This window comes from Pempheris klunzingeri, chromosome 12 (assembly GCF_042242105.1).
Source record: "Pempheris klunzingeri isolate RE-2024b chromosome 12, fPemKlu1.hap1, whole genome shotgun sequence".
Taxonomy (NCBI): domain Eukaryota; kingdom Metazoa; phylum Chordata; class Actinopteri; order Acropomatiformes; family Pempheridae; genus Pempheris; species Pempheris klunzingeri.
The window spans coordinates 16,126,924-16,147,200 of record NC_092023.1 but is presented as its reverse complement, the minus strand read 5'-3'; positions in this window follow the sequence as shown (position 1 = coordinate 16,147,200).

Here is a 20,277-nt window from a genome sequence, read left to right as displayed (position 1 = left end):
TGTGATGGATTTTGATATAGAAATACTTAATCCTGTTTTTGTCGGCATATATTTGACTATAAGATGACAGAACAATGAATTCAAGACACAGCTTGTGTTTCATTTAAGCCGCATGAACACAAACCAAAACCCACCTTTGCCTTCTTCACAATAAATTCAAGTTAAGAAACTTGTTTGAGTGCATTTATTAGGGTATTTTTCATAGTGAATCTCAGCATGAGACTTCGATATAGTGTTTGGCAACATGTAGAGGCTAAATGGGATATTTGGTTAAAGTTTTGGGCTGTGGAGGATGTTAAAGTTTGTTCTGGTCTATCAAATATTTACTATTTTATAGTTATATACTTATTTATTTTTAATGTAAACTTGTACATTAATAGAATCAGTACTTATCAAAAGGAAGTCTTCTTAATCAAATTCACATGGAGGCATTGTCATTTACATACAGCACCACCACACACTGTGACTCACTTTGGAGAGACGACAGGGCCTCATTTGTCCTGCATGTATTCGTGTGTGAGTGCCTGAGGAGCGAGTGGGTGAACCCACCTTAAAATTTACATGAACAAATGAATTCTGGATGGTGACAGAGGAAAAAGAAAATGGCCTAAGAGAGAAAAAGGGGCGACTTTTGAATTTGGCCTCAGGAGACCACCATGACACTTTGATAAATGTCTTTTGCTCAGAGAAGCACCAAGACGCTGAGACAGAGGGACGATCCCGAGCAGGTTCTCAGCCTCCAAGCCAAGACCCACCAGGCAGCTGCACGACGACTTTAAAGGGGCTGTGCTAATTTGTAGCCACTAGTTGTCTATATATACTTTTAAAAGTTGGTTTTAGAGGTCTGTAGTAAATCATTTGGTAAAATTGCCAGAAAATAGGAGATAAAAATCTAGTACTGGTTTCATATTTCACCATAGCTTCGTTTTTATGGATCTGTGTGGTTGAGGTTCAGCATCACTGCTCCGAGCAGCACTGGCCTTATGCTCAGTATGCGGGGGAACAGAAAGACAGACTTATAATAAGTCTATATCAGATACATCATGTCCCTGATGGTGATGAAAGGATGTCTCATTCAGTTTCTGGGTCTCACCTTATCTCTGAAAGACATGCATGCGCACTTTCTGTTCAAACCATTTCTGGGCGGATGAACTAATTCACGTTTGGTGAAATTACTTGTGTGGTGTTTATGCTGCGCTGGATCCCAGACAGCATTGAATAATGGGCATGATGAGGCACAGAGTGAGGGAGAGACAGGAAGAGAGAGAATTGCATGCCATAGCATTGTAATTATAAGGTTCCAGCTGGGTTCAGTGTAGTTTTGAGATAATGAGCATTAAAGTTCTCACCTCCCATAAACCAAAACAAGAACAAACTTTTTAATGATTGGCTTTTCCACTCTGGAAATACAGTTGGGAATTTAATACTTAGCCACATTTGAGGGTGTTTATGTAGATGTATGCTGGACGCGCACAGAACGCAACAAAAAAGAAGATAAAAAAAGACAGTTTCACTTTTATAATGCAAGAGTCAAGACAAGCTAACAGCTTTGTCTGGTAAAAAGAAAACCAAGTGGATTTATGGAAACTGATGAATAAAAATTAGCTGCGAGTGCAGTCAGTTGATTTCATTTTAAACAACTTAACAAGAAAAGTAAACCTGCCACAATTCTTACAATCTTTTGCACAGTTTGTCGTGTTCTGCATGGTGACAACATGATGATACTACAGTGTGGTATGGTTGTTCCTAAAAGAACAGACTGAGGTCGGTTTTTGATTGGACTTCTATGTTTGTTGCAGCTTCCATAACAGTTGGCTTCAGTTTCATTATTGTCATTAATGTAAGTGAGTCAAAGGCCTGTGATTAGCTCCACTCGTTCAGCATTTGTAAAATGTTTGACTTGTGTTCAGTCGTTTTACCACCAACCTTCAAATGACTTATTCAGTCGTAACAATGAAAGTTGCCAAATAAAGTCATTACATAATATATATTCAGTTGGCGTGTGTACTCAAAGACTGCCAGCAGAGTTCAGTAACAGTCCTGGATAATTAATGTTGCTTTAAACCTGAAATCTATTTCTTTTTACGATAGAGTTGTTGTTACTATGCAGCAAATGCCTTTGACTGAACAGGTAACAAATGTATTATTTACTTTATTGCTCATTGTCCACGAGGACAAGTACAACCTGAAAACCTGATATACATTTCTCAATATGAAAAGCATCTTCAGACCCAACAAACACTACAGTTATTAAGGTGGATAAGGTGAAACCAAACAGCTGATCTGTGCCATAATACACTGCACCCTATATGCAGGAATACAAAAGTTATACGGTTGAGAAAATGTAGTGCCAAAGGGCTGTCTGATTGTAAGGTAGAGCTGTGAAAGCATTCTAGATACACGAACACTTCAGGGCCTCATTCAACCACACTCCAAAAAATCTGAACTAACCCTTCAAGTCATCACTTTGCTCTCTAACAGCTGTCAAATTTGCATTTGTACGTGTGGATTGTGGACACTCCTGCGATATTTAACCACGCAGATGAAACTTGATTTAAAGGACATCCAAAATAGAAACACACATGCGCTGCGACCACTGTACAAGGTGCAGAGGGAGAATGAAAGACATAATGAGTCTAAATGTGATGTAACATCGTCCCCAATGCTGGACAAAAAAACAAGCCCTCATCCCTTTAGCTCACAAGTCTGCCTGTTTTCTTTTCTTTTTGAACACTGTTGAACTCTTTCCCTTTTTCTCTGTAACACGCAAACTAATTTAATGCAAAAGTTTTATAAAAGCATACTAACAAGCATCATCTCCACACACACACACACACATAGCACAGTCTCCAGTGGAAGAGCATACACCTGAAAATATCTCTGTGTTTCTGGGTCGGCGGTAAGGAAAGTGCTAACGTGTGTGATGGAGCGAGAACGAGGTCTGGAGCAGCGCTCGAGGTGGATGGATGAATGATTCCCTTGGTTTGATGTTTATGCTACACTGATGCTCAACAAGATTAAAAGGCCATCAAAGCCAAATGTGCATCATGGGAAGTTTAATATGTATCTCTATGGACAATTTATACAACAGATATTGATATTTATAGATTGACTAGCGGGTTAAAAGCCTCAGAGTGTTTCTGGCATTTTGTTCCAAGATGCGATACCCATAATTCAACAGAAGTGATTTGCACCACGCTCTGTCAGATTAGCCCACAAGAACTGTGACTGAGCAGGCGTGATGCCAAAAGGTGACCTGAAGGAAAATTTTGAAATATCTTGATTAGGTGTTGTGGCCTCGTGGTCTGGGGCAAATGCTTCATGGCCTCTGCGTCTCTGTTTCAGCGGGCGACCTTTGCTTCATACCACTCGATCTCCTCAAGCTTCCTCTCTACTCTCGGATATCGTATTGAGGCCAAATACTGAAACGTACAGTAAAATCTCTTTTTTTATCAGCATTTTGTAAAATACAAGTGTCATGTCTTTTTGAAAAGCAATTGTTCATGTGAAAAGGTTATTTCAGTACAAATATGCTTGGATCTTACTCAGTCCACCAATAATCCACTGATGTATGAACTAACTTATGAGCCAATGAAGGTGAAGCATGAAAGCGGCTACGCTTATGTAAGTGTGACCAAAGTGCTATGCCTGCGCTACCTTACCCTTGTCCAAGGGAAAAGCTGCGTAAAACATTAAATGTACATAGACTATTTAAAGCAATGCATGCTGCTCTCACTGTAGATGAAAGCAGAACTATCTCACCTTTACAAGAACTCACCAAAATAGCAATGAGAGTGACTGTAGAGCGGAGTAAAGTCCAGCTGCTCCAATTAGTATAAAAAAAACCCCTCTAATAACAGCAAACATATAAACACAACATTTTGAGTAAAAATCAGGGAGGTCAATTCAGAATTCAGATAGCCAACCCTTGTTAACTGATTATTAAATATTAACCAGTAAGCCTAAAAATGCATTAGTTAGAGTGACTAGAACAATTGTTTTCTCTCTACGTAAGAAAAGGTTACTTTTAACATGTGCAACACACCCGTGATGTTACAGCGGCTTCGTTTTGTACCCTTAACTAATATATTTTTGTTTATTCTTCTGTTTAACTAATAGTATTAATCAGCATAATTCTTATTACTGATTACATAGTTAATTAACATCTATAGTAAATACAATCTAATATACATAGTAAACATTTTATATATTCCATTAACTGAACATAAAGTTTGCTTTTCCTCACGCCAGATTGCTGGCAGACTGTTGATAAGCTGATGACATTCTGTTAACTGAAGGCTCGATTGCAGGGTGTCAAGAGGTTCCTACAAACAGTTTAACCCAAATTAGACCTGGACCACACTGAGGCCAGCAGCCTGGGTAGCCCATGCATCGTCTTTGACCCTATCCCCATTGGCCTCAACCCAACAAGTTGAGGACCGTCTGGGTGGAGTGCGAGCATCTGCGACACCACATTTTGACCCAAATGACCCTCCAACACTGGCCCCAGATGCTGCATCGTTGTTCCCGGGAGCGAAGGGTTGAAGTCTCAGCTCAGTGTTTTTGTTCTCCAAAGGAGCTCAGCTGTGGAGCAGTCTGATGTGCACTGATGCCTTATGGTGAAGTGGAACATGGACACTGACTGCTTTTCTCAGAGTAAAAATGCACACAAGTTCATTCAGTGCTTCTCACAGCATCAAAATGAGCTCAATTTTACACGTCAGACCTACTCAGAAAGATTGTGTTGTCACTTTACAAATTCAGACTTCAGATTTCAGGGATGCCTACCTCGCTTGATCTGATCAAACTCTCTTGATCTTATGAAAACTAACAGTCATCTCCTCTCTAAATCGGCTTCAAAAATAGTGAAGGCCCAGTTTTCATATCAGTATATCGTGCTTCTTATCTTTCTTTGTTAACAATTGGCATGTTGGCCTGTGAGGTCACTCTTTCCCGCTGACCTAAATAAAACTAAAATCCTTTCAATATCGGTGCGCAGTATAATTGTTTTGTTTGAAGTTTCAGAAAAAGTCTCATGGTGGAATAACCGCCTTACTAAGACTCTTTATGCTTGTTTTTTCCTTTAATTTGTCATCTGTCGGAACACTACAAAGCTTTGAATGAAAACGTATGTCAAAAACTACAAAGGAAAATGATCTTGCTTTGGCTCATTACTCCTTAAGCTGTCAGAGCGTAGGCGCCTGCTGGAGGGAAGAATACAAAGTACAAAATGACAGAGGAACGTGGACACCAGATATGCTGATGTTAGTGTGAATGGAACTTGTAGCCAGGTCAGAATCTGGTATGCACGGCAGCAAACTCCACAAACAAACACATGGGCTAATTAAAGAGAATGTGTCAGGTTGTGTAATGACAGAAAAGTCTACAGAAAAGTCAGACAAAGTCAAACAAAAGACTAGTGAGGGACTGCTGTGTAATAGGATTTGTTTCTCACTGACTAATGTGTTTTTCCATTACAACTTAAGGACAAAACCAAGTCATTACAGTAGTAAAGGATCTTTATTTTCTTTTGATAATGACCAACACTGATCAATGCTAAGAGAAGACACTGCAAGGGGTTCAAACCCGCATCACCTCCACCAGCGATAAGACTTTCCCCTGAAGCTGCAGCCTCTGTGATACTTTCTATCTGCCTGTCCTGTCTGTTCCAGGTTTAATTATTGGTTGAAACAGCAGATGCAATGCTGTTTGGCAGCTAACACGGTGAGCCTGTATAATGGGCCCTCACAGAAGCACACAAACACAACGTAACAGTTACGGATGAAAACTGATCTCCTCTAATGGCAGAGATCCCAGATCAGGACTGCCTCCAACTGATCTTTAGGCAAAATGATATCCAGCCATCAAATTTTAGCCAAATCTGTTTGTTGTGTTACTTTCTAACATGTCATGTTTAAGCTGCTACTGGCTGGACACGCCACATTTAATCAAATTGGGCATACATGCACAGGAGAAAGTGTTAGTACACTGCAGTATGTGTGTGTAAAGTGGTTGGCTGAAGAGCCAAACTTGTTCTTACTTTCACCCACCTTCATTAATGCTGACACTCGGGGCTGTTGGGAAAGCCAAAAACATTTCTTCTATTCTTTAAGCTTTACATTAGCTCCCAGTTTGGCTATAGAATAATGCTTATTTATACGCTTAGATAATATAAATCCAAAGCATCCCTTTTATCTTTGAGTAGCAGCCAGTTGGTTGTGCCTCCAGTCAGAACCAAATGTAGTAAAGCTGCATTTCGCTCATTTTCTTTACTGAGCTTTGATTTTTTTCTTATATTAAATTCAGGGCAACGTATTACTGAAACTGTTCCATGTCTAGTAGAGTAGTATTTTATACTGTGCTTTATATTATGTGTCCCTGTTTCCTAAACCAGTTCCATGGCTCTAGTTTAGCAATGTCAGCCTGTCAGTCCACCACTTTGGTCCAGACTACTTTGGTTTATGACCTAAAGCCTGCTAAACTAATGAAATCCCCATCAGCCTCAGTTGTGCTTTTCAGTTTTATACTGGCAAACGTAAGCATGTTATCAACATGTTTGTAGACCCTCACAGAGCCACTTGTATGGCGGTGCATTAGTCTTGTTAGAATTACAATAAAGCTTGGCCTTTTGACCAGTTGTTGGTTGTTTACTTCTTGGAGGAGCCTGTGAGATGTGTTCTGTCCTCATTAAAACTCACCCATTCCTCCTCCATCTGGTGAAGGGAACGTTAACTTCTGACCTGCAGTTACAGCGAGGATGTCAACATTTGTCTGCAATGACATAATCCAACTGCACTGTTTTGAGATTTTGAGCACCGGCCACAATCCAGCATCACTTCATTTGAAGGTTTGCCGTCAGCCGGAGAAACAAACAGAAATGCACACAAAGACGTCGTCAGTGCAACAAATAAACGGTGTCTCCTGAATGTTCACACATGGCACAGAGAAGTGCAGTGTGAAAAGGCGTTTCATTTCAAATTAAGGCATGAGGAAGCTCAGGTGCACATGAAGAAGGCTACCATTACGCTCCCTACTACTCCTTTACCACAGTGTCACTCTAAATAAAGTCACCCTTGCAGCTGTGGAGGACTTTCTATATTGAGCGGAGGGTATAAATAGATAGGTAAACTGTGGCAGGAAATAACCGACACTGTAAATATTGATTGACACATTTATTTTTCAGCTGTTAAGTTAAATTACAAGTAGTTTCACTATAACTAGAAAACATCTCCCAAACAAAAAGCATGTACAAAAAAAAAAAGTATGTTTTGTTTTCATGATCTTGACAATTCAACTTAACACACTTTTAGGCATTCCGCCGCCTTCCTCAAAGATAAGATGGAAGTAGTACATATTGCCATACTTTGGGAAAACAACATCTGTTTGAAACATAAAGATGAGCAGTGTAGATGTGGATGATGCTGTAGGAGTGGTTACAAAGCTTTCCATGGATGTTTTAATGTTCTGTGTGGTCAAATAAGTAACAATCTCAAAGATCTCCATTTTGTTCCATGGTGATAAGTGGTAATTGTCATGTCTCGTCGTATCGGTTAAGTTGTCTGTGTTCACTTGTGCCTAGTCTTGTCTCTCACTTCCTGCCCTTGTGTGTTTTCCCGCCAGTGTGATTGTCTGTCCCGCCCTGATTGTCTCCACCTGTTCCCCATTACCTTGTGTATATATTGTCTGCGTCTCCCTTTGTTTTGTGCCGGATTGTCTTGTCTCGTCCAAGCGTCATAGGTCATTATCATTCTGAACCAAGCCATAGCTTATGCCATGCCATGTTCGTAGTAAGTGCATTTGTCTAGTATAGTAAGTATCTTGTCCTGTAAGTATCTCGTGAAATAAAAGCTTGTTAAAACTGTCTGTGAGCTCTCCCTTCGTGCTTTGGGGTCCACCCTGTCTCTGAGCCCCGGTGCTTAACAGTAATTGCAGGTGTGTTTTTGGATCTCACTCGAAACTGAGATCCATGCAGTGTTTCCTGTGCGGAGCCAATAAAGCCCATCTTCTTGGATTAAAATCTTTAATATTGTCTTACTAACTGGTCTTCATTGGAATCCATTGTCAGTGACATTAAATAGAGCTGACCACAGCCACTTCCTCAGTAAAAAGGAAAAATACATGCATGTTACAGCGTATAGATGTCTGACAGCAATGTCTCAGTCTCATCTCAGTAATTTGTTTTACTGTCTCTATCTTTCACTCCTCGCCATTTTGCCATCAATCCTCCCTGGGTTTTTCCGTCCTCAAACTTTCAACCTGAATGAGTAATGTGGATGGTTTTTGGGGATATATTTGGAATTTTAAATTGATTTGTAACGTTTTTTTCCACTCAACACACTATTAACAAAACAGTACCGTCAGAATTAAAGCTGATTACCTGTGAAGGATATTACATTCCTTAAGATTATGTTTTTCCATCATGAAAAAATGTCTATCTAGTGCTAATGCCAGTACTAATCCTCCGTTAAATTCATTCTCAGAAAAGAAAAAATATCATTGTAAGAATCGTAAATCTGAAATCTGCATCATGGCATTGAGAGGTAAAAGTATTCCCATCCACCTCCATCCTCTAGACCCTCTCGGTCCCTTTTTTAAATCACTTCCTGCTTTTACTCACATCGCCGGCACATAATCCTCTCAACACAGAGAAAAACAGATTTCACAGAGCAGAGTATTTACAGTGTTCATTTTGTGAGCTGAGAATGTAATTCAGTGATGTAAAATAATCAACAAGAAAACATGTCTGATACACATCCCTGAAAGACAAAGGAACTTAATTAAAATTGAATGAATGTTAAATTACCATGACAGCGAAAGCAGAAAACCAAAAATACACACAATGAGACAGATGTTTTTTGTTGCATGTTTACAGAAACCTTGAGGATTCATTCATTCTGGTATTTCAAATCCCCTACTATCTGGCTCCACAGAGCATGAATCAGAATAGATATTGAATACTGCTAAAAGTTCCTAATTAAAGCAATTGTAATGTAATTTTCTAAGGTCGACCCTCGAAAAATGTATATAGCACTGCATATAAAATAAAACAGGCTTTAGAGAGAGTAGGGGTCAAGCAAACAGACAGACAGGAGAAGAAGATGATGATTGCCACGGCAACAGACACAACACAACACAACAACTTCAGGTTTATCTATTCTTCTTAAAATGTCTATTATCCATGTTCGCTCCTTCAGTTTGAAAGTACACAACAACAACAACACGTTTACAGGTGTGATCAGACAGACACTAGCTTTGTGTGACCACAACACTGATGCACTTTGTGTCCCAACACTTGGGCTGTGGAGGAAAAAGTTGAACCTGACTGAGCTTTGTTTACAGTAAAAGTCAGCATCATCCAGCAACTCAATGTCTTGGCCAATGAAACCAAACCCACTCCCTTGAAATTAGTTTTCGTACTAATTAATTTGCAACTGAAAAACTCAGTGCTTATCAACATAATAAGAGTTTTTAATTAACAAATCTGGTGAGTTGCAAAATGTTTGCAAAGGTTCACTCACAATGCGTTTTATTTTTTCCCGCAATGTTCACTCTTGCACACTCTTATCTGCTCCTACCAGCGAAAACAGTCCATTTTTCTTATGTTAATGTTTAGGTGTCCTATACATTTGCTAGGCATTTTCTACATAAACACAAACTACAGCCTTTAGTTACAGTTATCAGAATGCTAAACTATTAGCAACATTCAACATAGCTGCTCACCGCCGGGTTTCATGATAAACCTACAAACAATACACATGGACAGAGACAACCTACCGAACCACTGCAGCACATTTAAACATTACATGATAATCAGTTAAGCAGCTTTGGTGTGAAGTTCTCGTCATCTTTGAGGGAATGCGCAGATATTGACTGATGTTTTATTGCATTTATTGTCAACCTCTCTTTTAGACTCTCTTCATCAACCCCGTCTTCACTGTTGGGGTTGCTTTGCAGCGTAGACAGTTCTTGCCGGTCTCACCAAAAGAGAGGTAAAGACTAATATGTCTGACTATTAAGAATTCATTTGAGAAGAATCAGCAGACGCTACAATTATTGTTATAGAGGGGCTCAGCTTTATATCAATCCCCTGAAACTTTGTCAAGACCGTAGAATAATCAATCTTTTAAAGTCTTGAACAAAATTTTCACTTTCGGTTTCACATGGGCCACAAACCCTGGTCTCTTGGGGCAAAGTCCAGAGTTTGAATTTCCCAGCCACTCATCCACCTCCATATGTGGACGGAAGATACAGAAAGATACTAAAGGGTGTGTTGTGTAGCAGTATCAATGCCAGGTAGTGGCAAAGCTGCAGTATTTGACACCCTGGGAAAGAGAACAGGCTAGACAGACAGCCGCTCAAAAACTGTTTACCAGGCAAAAAGTATCTAACAGCTTTTGTATTTGGAACTGGTCATCAGTGAGAGCAAACAGCTCCATCAATCATCTGTAAATATCTGTGATGTCTGTGAGAGACGTGAATATTACAAAAACAACAACTGTGCCTCAGCCAGTCATGGCACCCATCTGGTGCACAAGGACTGTAAGACTTAATATGCAAGCAGACAAGCGCAAAGTGTAACAGAGGGAGCAACAGATGTGACAAATGTGCCCACGCTGAGGCTGTAAGTCAACTGCCAATAACTGCGAGATTAATTATGATTAATTGCAATTAATCAGCGCAGGGACTGCTTCATTCAAATTCTGCATTTCTACACTGAATACATCAATATAAGATGACAAGGCCTGTCTCTCATTTCAGAGACTCCTTTGAATGCATCTGAGAAATGCAGTTTCATGGTGTATCCTCCAAACCAGGGTGCATCAGTCCATTGTTCAATGGCACATTAACCAACCACTTGGTCGTCTTAATCCTTGAACTGTTTTTTCTTGTCAAACTAAAAAATACTGTTTGAAAGAACTCCTGTTTAAAATGTCCTAAAGCATTCATCTGTATTTATTCCACATTCTGCTGTTTTCTTTTTGCTGACATTTAAAGTGTGGCTAGGGAAACTGGCAAACCGACAAAGTATATTTACTCAAGTACGCACAATTGTGTTGTGTGTTATGTGTATGTTGTGTTATGTTGTAGTTGTACTTCACTTGAGTCAAGTAATTAGCTATCTTGATAACTGGTGAAGTTGAACAATTTCATGGTTCCACCTTCACACATGTGAAGATTTTTGCTGCTTTTTCTTTTGATTTTTTCAATTTATTTGTAATAGTTTTGACATTTCAACTGTTGGATAAAACAAGCATTGAGAGCACCATAAGTCACCATACGTCTGCTTTTTGGAGAAGGTGCTTGTTCTGATTAGTTAGATTGTTAATAACAAGGTCCCTCTAAAGCCTAAACTATGCATTTTCAATAATTATCCTGAGGCCTTTGTGACCTATAGAAGAGAGAAAATGTGGAATTTCCCTGAGGCAAAATCTATTGATAATCTATTGGTAATAAAATAATGGTGAAGCACTAATTTTATCTGATATTGTAGGAATTGCATAATACAATTGTGTGTGTGCGTACTTTACTTTGGTGTCTTGTAAGATGTCAACAGCAACTTCCTCATCTGGTCACCATCATTGTGTTTCATTGTGTGTGAGCGTGTGAGGTGTAGCCTGTGAAGTGAATGACCTTGTCGTTACTTGTCGTAAAACCTTTACTCAAAACTGTGGTGGAACTTTAGGGAACCTGATAAGCAGCTGAATCCATGCGAAGCATAATACAGGAAACTTTTACTAGTGAACTGCTCGTAGTTCAATGCCAATAATCCCCAGACATCGTCTGACACACATCTTCTGTGCAGTCGTGCAACTATAAACAGTGGACATCCACCAGTAGCACAACTCTCAGGAGCCAAACGAAACAGACTAAACACACTAAACAACGATCTGGCAAACAACAAAGGCAGACTAAGTGCTATAAATACTGCGACATAATGAGTAGAAACATGTGAGTGGCAGCCAGCAGACAGGCAGCTGATTGGCAGGCGGGTAATACAGGGGGAGTGGCAGTGTGGATGTCGGTGTGGATGTTTAACTGGAGGCAAAAAGCTGTCAGGTGCTGAGTGGAAGATATGCAGAGGGGTGTTATTTACAGTGTTTACGTTTTTTTTACTGAAATAGAAGAAAATGTAAAGACTTCATCGATCAAAGGTCAGCTTTGGGAAGGAGGGACGTACGGAAGAAGATGAGGAGAGAAGTTGATGGAGATGAGAGAGGAAAAGCAGGTACAGCCCAATGTGACGAGCTTATAGGATCAGCATTATGCCACTGAGATTTACAGTATTCATCTCAATAGGCTAAATTTAATTAAAAACATATATTATATATATAATATATATATGTGATATATATTCAAATTAAATATTAATTACAAGAATATAGTATTATAGCATAGATATATTATTGAATAGCACATATTCTGCTTGCATTTACGTACTGTCTGAGACACATTTCTGTAATTCAAATCCAAAATGATGGAACCTCAGACACAAAGGTGAAATAAAGAAGATGTATATAATTGTACTAAATCATTTTTAATACTTTGCGAGGAGAGACGGGTGAGGAGTCAGCGACAAAGGGACATGTGGTGAATACAGAGAGAACAAAGATGAGAGGACGGAGAGAGAAATGATGTTGGAGACAGAGAGACAAGAGGAGATGAGAGAGAGGGAGCAAATTATGGAGAGAGAGAGAGAGAGAGAGAGAGAGAGAGAGAGAGAGAGAGAGCACAGGAGACACAAAGGGAAGACAAAGAGAGGACCAGACCAGCAGAGCAATTCATTCACTTTCAGATGTTTCCTGATCATTTTAGCCTCTTCTGTATCTCCAGACTGGATCATTCATTGCAACATTTAAGCTGATTGTCATGTATTATGCTGCTTGATAGAAATCCTAAAGCTTTAAACCTGTTGCTACTCTCCAAACATCTTAAATGCACATATTTAGATCAGGGAGATCAACATTTTGTTGGGATATGCTCAGTTTTTAGACGTCAGTATTTCTAAAGCCCTGTCATTTTTAGGTGTGATGCTAATATAATATAATATAATATAATATAATATAATATAATATAATATAATGTAATGTAATGTAATGTAATGTAATGTAATGTAATGTAATATAATGTAATATAATATAATATAAAAATCTTTATTGTCATTGCCAAAGTTGGACTCCTGACCACAGTAAAAACAAAAATTCGGGCCAGAGTAACATTTTTATAGTTTTCCTTTTCCTATTGTCTGGGTTTGTTCTTGAAAATGCCAATAAAGTTACGTCTGACATAATGAGGAGAGGATTTTTCCTAGTGCTATCTCTCCCCTTGTCAGCTGAGCTGCACCTATTACAGCTTCCACTGCCTCCGCTCTAATAATTACAAATGCAGACAGAAGGCAAATAAAGACTGAGGGAAGTCTGGATGAAGTGCAACAGGCTTAAACAAACGAGACAGCTGAAGTAAATAAATGCACAAATTCAGCTGGTGTTCAATGTGTTCATTTGTGATTTTCAGTTTCCCAGCATTGATTTATCTCCTTAAAATCATTCAACATTAAAAGAGCATCAAGTAATCCGACCTCTGTCAGCCTCCTGAAAGCCACAAATGTCAGCAGCTGGTGCAGATTAAAAACTCTGATACACTGAGCTCACTCTGCCATTTTGCTCACAACAGTCTTTTTAATTTACAAGATCCAGTTTGAAACTTCAAAGAAGGGACTGAAACTCTGCAGAAAAAGCAAAACCAGCTGATGAATGAAGATAAACTAAACTGAAACCTCTTCCTACTAACATGCGTGTTGCTTTTGCAACAGCTACCATCTTTCCAAATCACACTATATGGCCAAAAGAATGTGGACAGTGTCAGAGGCCTGGGCCAAGTCCATTATTTCCAATAAGGAGACATGTCAGTATGACCGTATACAGTGGTATTAGTTTGTCTCTTTACTGTGTCAAAATGGCAATGCTTCTGTGCACAAAGTCCGCTCCATAAAGAAAGTGTTGTTCCATGTTTAGCATGGAAAAACTTGATTGGCCTCCACAGAGCCCTGACTTCATCCCCTCCAACCCCTTTGGGATGAACTGTGAGTGAGACCTGATCACCCAACACAAGTGTTGGACCTTCATGTGAGCAAATCACTGCAGCCTGGTTCAAACATGGCAGAAAAACCCACCATGGAAACTTTTTTTTACAGAGACAGCCAATCAGAATAACTGCCCCCAGCTGGGGGCCTCTCAGCTGGGAAAAATCCAAACCGACTCGGAGCCCTTTCTGACCGGGTGTGTCACAGTTAGGGTGCTGTATTCACTATGTAATTGAGGGGGATTTAATTTCAGCCAAGTCCCCAGCAGCAGCCAACCAAAAATCTGCCATGGACCTGCTGGGGTCCTGTCATGATCCAGCCATCAACTGTAGGTGTCTGTATATGTGGGAGCACACTAATGCCCACGGTTTGGAAATGAGATGTTCATCATCCATATATTTCCGTCCATGCGGTGTGTGCAGAACAGAAAATAGATCTGTTTTCAGAAAAAATCTAATTTAAATGACTTCACTGAGTCGCAAGAATGAAAATGTTACTTTTTTAAAACAATCATGCTGCTTCTTAGCAACCCTTTGTTGCTCAGACCCTGATGTTTTTGTTTGTTCATCTTTCTCTTCCTCTGCATTTTGTGTCTGCATCACAAAAATAGAATTTAGTGAGGCTTTATTAAACACTATATAACACTGACATTGTCAATTTTCAGGAACCATAATTTTAGAATCAGCAGCGTCAATCAGCTAAATGAACAAACACCTTGCTCAGGGCAGGAAAGTATAATAAAAAAGTTAATACAGATGAAGGGGAGGGAGAGATTGAGAAAGTGTAGCCAGTGGCATGATGTAAGCAACGGCAATGGCTTGATGAAGATGGAAGGATGATAGATGCGATAAATAAGCAATGCAAATTGTTGTTGCTGTCAGAAGTTGATTGAAACAGTTTATGAATTAAAGAATCACAGAGACGAGATCTGAATGATAAAATCTTTTTATCAAATCCACTTCCCAGTGGAGTCATACCAAATTGATTGATCTAACCTCTAGAATATTTTTCAATGGAAACATCTTGCTAATAAAAAGAAAACATTATTTCTGTCTCAGTGCTCTTTAAATTTGATCGACCTAACTGTTTTTTTTGTCGCTGCCACACTCAAACTCTTTTCTTTCTATAACCAGAGGATTTTCTGAATTGTGCTCAGCCTCCGCTGTTCAACGTCTGTGGCCAAAAAAATCATTTTCATTCATAAAACTCTCCTAAAACGAAGCGTGAAGCGTATTAAGATTAATGCAAATGAATTCACTGTTGTAATGTAATTACATCCAATTATCCAGGTGCTAATTGACGTGACAACATGAAGAGATTGCTTTCTGCTCTGTTCAGTAAGTTAATATGCACAATGAAGGAAAACATTATTCATCACAGTGTTGTCTTTCCACTGTGGCTCACTTGGCATAATTTAGTTGGCACACATCGGACGGCATTCCTGTCTGTCCACTGTGTTTGGGTTGAATCTTTTTCTATTGGTTTTATTTATTTTTTTTTTATTTGGGGAAAAATCCAAGCATTATGCCTTCCAATGCTGTGTTGGCAGGGATGACAGGGTATGCAATCTATTTTAGGAGCACTTTTTTTATATTGGTTGAAATGTTTTATTGATTGCATGGCGGCAATCAATAAATGAAATAATTTGGCGAAGAAAGAAAAAGAAATTTCAAATGTCTGTGGCTGTCACTGGACTGTAATATACAATTTCATTTGGACTGAGTGAAATAACTCCCCACGTATGTACATACCTACCTGTGCACCCACTGTGCATGGCCAGAGACTTTTACAAGGCTAAAGCTAATTCAACAAGAATGGCAAAGAAAGTACGGTGGCCGGGAGGTCCAAACAATTTTACAATACGAGAAACACTTTTACAAAGCTGGAGACAAATTTACATTTTAGAAAACATTTTTACAAATCAGAAAACAAAATTACATTGCCATAACACATTTACAAGTCCTGAGACAAATTTACATTTGAGAAAACAAATTTACAAGACGTGAAACACTTTTACAAACGGCCGAAACAAATTTACAAGTAACTTTTTCAACCGGAAAGGGAATGTACCGCGTTAATTGGCTTATATGTTAGCCACAAAACGGGCAAAAGACCGCTTGACTGCCGTCCATCGTGGGTCGCCATGAACTCCTTATCACTTCCGGTTCTACTCGACAGTTGGTACATTCCCTTTCCGGTTGAAAAAGTTACTTGTAAATTTGTTTCGGCCGCAAGTAACTTTTTCACCCGGATTTGTCTCAGGACTTGTAAATGTGTTATGGCAATGTAATTTTGTTTTCTGAAATGTTTTCTAAAATGTAAATTTGTCTCCAGCTTTGTAAAAGTGTTTCTCGTATTGTAAAATTGTTTTGCACCTCCCGGCCACCGTAAGAAAGTGTAGCCAAAATTTAAATTAAGTTACCAGCATGAAACACACAGTCATTGTGTAGAGAGTGAATTAGGGACCCAGTGGAAGTGGTCGGTCTTCCGATCACTGTCTTGGACTCGTCCAAGCAGTGACTATGACGGAAGAAGGTGTGGTATTTTTGGTTGGTTACTTTTCTAAATTTTGATAAACGTAGCAGTCTCTGCTTTTGATATGAACCTTTTACATAATTGAGACCACAGTCCATTCAGTGCTGAAGCTTAAATATATACATTTTCAATAAATGTATTTCGATATTCAGGTTGTGGGGCTGTAAAGGGCTTGTCTGTCTTTTTCTTTCGTATTTTATGTCCGGGTCAAAACCAAAGTCTCAAGCGCAAGTCAAATCTCAAGTACTCTTTTGTGATTTAAGTGTAACTCAAATTAATTCTGACATTCACTCATTAAATCTCATTGGGGCTCTTACTCAAGTATATGGTCACTAATCGTTTGCTGCGATAGTGCTAATGCATGTGTGTATATTTCATCAGTCCAGCTGTGCACACAGGGTAGCTAATGTGTGCAGCCAAACCAGCTTGCCACTGGGCAGAATTTTCTTAGTGCACCTGGCCTCATAAATATGGATTTTAAAGAGCAGTTCAGCCCAGTTAAAGTCTAAAAGTAGAGGACCGCTGTGACCACTCACACTGACAAATTTGCCCTATTTACTAAGCTGGAAGACATCCATTTACCTTGAAAGACATGAAAGCCAATGAACTTATTGCAGGGCATAAATGAAGACAAATATGGCCAGACACAGATGTAATGTCATAAAAGAGACATTAATGGATAAAGTATATGATAAATAAACAAATGCACACCAACATCTTAAAGGAAAGGAAAAAATGCTTGTCTCTAGAAACATGATAGCATTCATGTAAGAACTTATTTATTAACTTATTTAATTCCACCATCCTGCTCAGGGGGCACTGTACCGGGTCTGTGTTACCACTCCCACTATTTTGATTACACAATTGTGCTTTACAGAGGTCCACTGCTCAGCTGAGACCAGCTCTGCTCCTTAAAAACTTGGGCAAAGTAAATGTTAAGCCCTTAGCGTTGAACAGCACTCTGACGCTTCCTTTCTGTTCTGAAGGCAGACCTGTGGTCAGGCTGTAAATCTTTGGCACATCGGTGGTACAGAGCGATTGTTTTTTGATCCAAGTCCATCAAATCTTCGTTATCTATGATGCTTGTGGCTGTCATGCAGTTGTTGTATTCGTGCCCCTCTGTAATGCTCACCCATCAGGCTCATTCTTGCATCAAATCCCTGGAGGTTGAATGGGTAAACAGCCATTGTGTGATGAAAAGTGGAAAGTTTGAGACATTTTCTAATTACTTAAATGACTTTTTGCGACTTTGCTTCCACACGTGCTCCGAGGTGCAAATGGAATCTAACTAGACGCATTTGAATGCATTAGCAGGATTTGTTTTCACATGCACCACAGTCACAACACTGGTCATTCATTCGCAAACAGTAACCAGAGAAAATGAAAAGATGCCAGTGTGTGCGTCAGAGGCCGTCCACGGGGCATGTCACTTCACTCACTGCAATTCTGTCTGACTGGATTCAAAGTGTTGTTTAAAGAAAGCACGCAAACAAGTCCAAGCTCTGATAGGTCCATTAAAATATCCAGTAACTCCCTAATCGACCTTTAATCAAGTCTGCTCGTATTTTGACATAAAGTTCTTCTCCAAAATATCTCTTGTGATGGGTAAAATTCTAATTGCTTTTAATAATGACCTTTCAAAGAACTGACAGTGTTATTCCCCTGTAAGACAGACAAGAAACGAGACAAGCGAGGGGGGACAGGTTGGTAATTAACGCTGATGTCATGCCAAGCTATTAGGATCCATACTTTAGGTACCAGCACTCCTCTGTAAAACTGAATAGAAGTCAATACGCTTATAACGTTGAGTCAAATTCGATTTACTTTTGCTTTAAATTTCTCAATTAAACCTTCCAAAATGGGCAGAGTTTGGGTTTTATAGCTTGGCTCTGGGGCAGAAAATGAGACTTTAAGCACTAACCACTTTGGTTAGTCGTTAACAGAAAGACAAGGAATGTCTCTGGAGAGGCATTTCTGCTTTTAGTATTAAGCCCAAAAGTGTGTGTGAGCTATGCGATGGGACTTTGTGTGCAATTACAGAAGACTGTGCAGGTAAAATGTCTCTGGGGTTTCCTCAAATTACTGCACACAACATAGATTTACTGTATTAGAACACATACTCTGAAATACAATACAGTCTTTAAATAGACATTAAACTTAGGAAAACTATGGAACTATGACATAAAAGGTGAAACTCTCAAATTTTATACATTGGTTTTGTGTTGATGTTGTAATCTGATAACAGGCTGATATGTTGGTCACATCTAAACCAGCGGAAAGGAACCCAGATAGAGCGAGGCTGGTGATAATCTATATTTGTCTCATTGCATTTTACTCCTTCATACGACTGCTGTTCAAAAACTATTAAACACTGTCGCACTGGGTGACGTGCTCCTTCATTTCCAATAAGCACACACTGTGGTTTACTTTGACTCAATCTCACATACACCATACTGCTGCCACAAATACTCACTAAGGCACCAAATAAGAATGAATCCACCTCCAAAAATAGCCCTCAACAAATGCCCTTTTTTTTTACATTGCATGTGACAGTTGATGCCACAAAAGCCACACACTATGGAAAAGCGTGTGAGTCTCATACAAGTTAGACTCATATGTAACCAATTTGCTCTGTCCAATAAATTTTTGGAGGAGACACAGTGCCGCCTGGAATATGTACACTAGCAACATTTTGTTCTAATTTAGGGTCTAATGGTGTTGGTATTCTGTGGGGAAAATTCATAGGGAGGCCGTCTGAAAGCACATCACTTTGTCAGACACTGACAGTGAACGTTTTGAAAATATGTTCAACGTACTTTCACCTCCTGGCATGTGTCAAGAATAGCTGGGGCCATCCCTGACGCCATGGACAGCACCCAGTGACTCCGGTCAGCAAAGACAACAATGGCATTTGTCAGGGAAGGAGAGCAACCCCAGTCCCAGAAGACCTCACCTCAGGGATCGTCCTCACAGTTCGAGGTAGGCAAATCGAGACAAGATCTGTTGTTGTCATGTGGTCGGAGTGAAAGAAGCAAGTGGTCACTGATGGAGGAGAGGAAGAAAGGCCTGGTGGAGGAGTGTTGCTGGCAGCAAAGTACCCATTCCCCCGGGAATGACGGGTTTTATGAATGCATTGTTGCATTGTTGATGAAAAGCAATAAAAAAATATTAAACAATAACAAAATAATTGTTATTGTTATGTTGTTATATCTAATTAAATCTGATGGAAAGTTAGCACACAGCCCAGGTGAAGGGAAATTAGCTTTAGGTGTGGTTTGTGATCTAGATTTCTTTTATGTCTTAGTATTTTGTTTGTTCAGGGGGTCATGACCATGTCTTCCATGGATTATAGCTCTGAAATGAAAGGGAGGGTTTGATGGATGAGGAGATGATTGATTTAATGGCTGCCAGATGTAATAATTGTAACAAGGGCATTACAAAGTAGTTTGCTGTTGTCACTTCATGTCACACTGCGCTTCAGAGTTTTGATTTTAAGGATAATTGTAGCAGAAGAAATTATAGACGGAAACTTGAATGAACTGTTTAATGGGCCTATGGGCAGTGCTTTGCAATAATTCAGAGCTCATACATGATCTTTGAAAAACAGTCCAGCAGTCCCATGACGTCTATCAGGAGTTTTCACGCACAACCAGCCATCATTT